A 3,106-nucleotide genomic window follows, 5' to 3' on the forward strand; every position below is an offset into this window, starting at 1 on the left:
TTAGCCAGTAAGGAAAAAGGCATTTAAAAATCAGAATGAAGTAACTGTGGTTCATACATCCAAAATGGAGCTGGGTGGCCATTATGGATGTAGGTTCAGACACAATCCTATATTACTAAGAACTTGAGTTAGCTAAACTTTATCAGACTTAAGGACATCATCAGCCATTTTATCAAAACATTAAAACAAAACATTTAACAAAACATCAAAACATTAAAGTCTACTGATGAAAGAACATGTACAATGCTTCTGTGACAACTGAGTATGGATGACAAAATGCCTAGCCTATGAAATGTTTCCCTGTTAGCATAACTTCTGACCTTAGTCACAATATCTGAAATAAAATATCAAAAGCTATTATATCTGTTAGCAGCTGCCAATCAGAACCTCATGGTCTTAATGTCTCCTCACAACTATGAAATCTTTCTCCTACTTAAGAAATAGTAGTGGCAAAAGAGCTCAAGCTATAGCCTGTCGGCAAAAGGCAGAATTGTATTCATTAATAAAATTTCTTTAAATTATATTTTGGCAAAAAAGAAAAACACTCCAAAACTTATTTTCCCAGTTGCCATATAAAATAGGAGGGCTCTTTTCAGGAATACTACAAGGGTGCATTTTAGTCATTATCCTTATTGTAATTGTCTAATTGTCAAATGTTTGTCCAGGTGCTATAACAAAACAATCAAAGAGAGAAGTAATGTATTCATAATACAAAATGTTGATGCTAAGCTTGGGAAGTAGACTATTTCCAACTTTGTGTCCAATTTCCCCAAATTGAGGCAGGACTACAGGGCACTTTAGTAGGAAATAGCCACAGTGGCTGTTTCACATTTGCTCAAAGAGTTGGGGAAAATTAAAACAAAAATGGAAACTAAAACTGAGCTCCTCTGCCAAGTTTCAAATTAACCTCTCAATCCTAAACTTTATCCCCTCTCTTATTCCACACCTGTTCCCCCTCAAGACTGAGGAGTATCCAAGAAAAGCAGTAAAATGTTAACAGAGCAGGACCCTATAGGGCCTTCCCAGAATAACTTCCCCCACCACCCCTCATCCTGTTCATGCATTCAGAAATGTAGGAAAACTTTAGCCTCCTAGGCCTTCCTCAAGTTCCAAAGAACAAATTTAATCAGAGAAGTGAGAAAATGCAGAAAGGAAAACAGTCAAGCAAGAAAAAATAATAGATTAGCCATTAAACAAAGTCAAAGACCTTTAGTTTCTCAAGGGCTATAGATAACATGCTAATAAGCCTCTTCCTTTGAGCTGTTTTGCAGATACCGAAACCCTCACCAGGTTGAAGAGGTTAACTGTAAGGTGCCCGCTAGTAATAGACCCCAGACCAATTAGAAACAGAAGGTTGGCGATCAGTTCAGTTCAGTTCAGTCGCTGAGTCATGTCCGACTCTTTGCGACCCCATGAATCGCAGCACGCCAGGCTTCCCTGTCCATCACCAACTCCCGGAGTTCACTGAGACTCACGTCCATCGAGTCAGTGATGCCATCCAGTCATCTCATCCTCTGTCATCCCCTTCTCCTCCTGCTCCCAATCCCTCCCAGCATCAGAGTCTTTTCCAATGAGTCAACTCTTCGCGTGAGGTGGCCGAAGTACTGGAGTTTCAGCTTTAGCGTCATTCCTTCCAGAGAAATCCCAGGGCTGATCTCCTTCAGAATGGACTGGTTGGATCTCCTTGCAGTCCAAGGGACTCAAGAGTCTTCTCCAACACTACAGTTCAAAAGCATCAATTCTTCGGTGCTCAGCCTTCTTCACAGTCCAACTCTCACATCCATACATGACCACGGGAAAAACCATAGCCTTGACCAGACGGACCTTTGTTGGCAAAGTAATGTCTCTGCTTACTCCTCAGCTAGCTAAGGAGTAAGCGTCTTTTAATTTCATGGCTGCAGTCACCATCTGCAGTGATTTTGGAGCCCAAAAAAATAAAGTCTGACACTGTTTCCACTGTTGCCCCATCTATTTCCCATGAAGTGATGGGACCGGATGCCATGATGCTGCTGACTCCCAATTACCTCACCGCCAGCAAATCAGAATGTCCACAACCTGATGCACCCCACAAACCCTCTGTCTCATCGTGTCCTTAAAAACTTACTGAAAACCCTCAGGGAGTTCGAGTCTTTTTTTTTTTTTTTAACTTTACAATATTGTATTAGTTTTGCCAAACATCAAAATGAATCCGCCACAGGTATACCCGTGCTCCCCATCCTGAACCCTCCTCCCTCCTCCCTCCCCATACCCTCCCTCTGGGTCGTCCCAGTGCACCAGCCCCAAGCATCCAGTATCGTGCATCGAACCTGGACTGGCGACTCGTTTCATACATGATATTATACATGTTTCAATGCCATTCTCCCAAATCTCCCCAGAGTCTTTTAAGCACCACTTTCTGTCACCACAAACCTGTTTCCGTGGATTGGTTGTACTGTGGATGGCTGAGCCAATCCAAGTTTAGTTTGCTAACAGATCATTTTTCTTTCTTGTCTCTAATCTTTTTTCATAAACTGTTCAGCTCTACCTAGCATAAGGTTCCCTGATTCAGTGGGCCTAATCTCTCCTAACCTTCCCATCTCAATACAAAGCTTCTCGCCCTACCTCCCATCCCCTCAGCTCGGAACTCTGTCAGAGCTTAGTCCTCTGTGTGTGCTCGGGACCGAGCTGTCAGCACGGGGAGGAACAGAGCTCTCGGGGGCTCCCTCTGGAGCTTCAGGGTGGAAGCCCGGCTGCCGCCTCTGCTCACGCGGACAGCTCGCCAATCTGGGCTCGGCTTGGGGACGATCGCCGATGGCCGCCCCGACCGCGGTGGTTGAGCTGCCACACCGGACTCCAGGGTCTGGGAGTCAGAGTCCCTCGGGTAGGAGGGTCCTGCCACTGCCGCCGTCTGGACTGTAAGTCTTGGAAGCAAAGGCAAGGGCTGCAGTCGACTCTGGGAACAGTAGTCCAAGCGTGGATGGCTTGGACTGAGGCTGAAGCCGCAGTGGACCCTGGGAAGTGTAGTTGTTTGAGGCCCCGTTCACCTTGTGGGCGCGGGGCTTACTGGGAGTTGTCGTGTGGGGGGCTCTCTGCCCGCGAGGCGCGGAGGCCGCGGTGGGTGCTGGGA

This window comes from Bos taurus, chromosome 17 (genome assembly GCF_002263795.3).
Source record: "Bos taurus isolate L1 Dominette 01449 registration number 42190680 breed Hereford chromosome 17, ARS-UCD2.0, whole genome shotgun sequence".
NCBI classification, from domain to species: Eukaryota; Metazoa; Chordata; class Mammalia; order Artiodactyla; family Bovidae; genus Bos; species Bos taurus.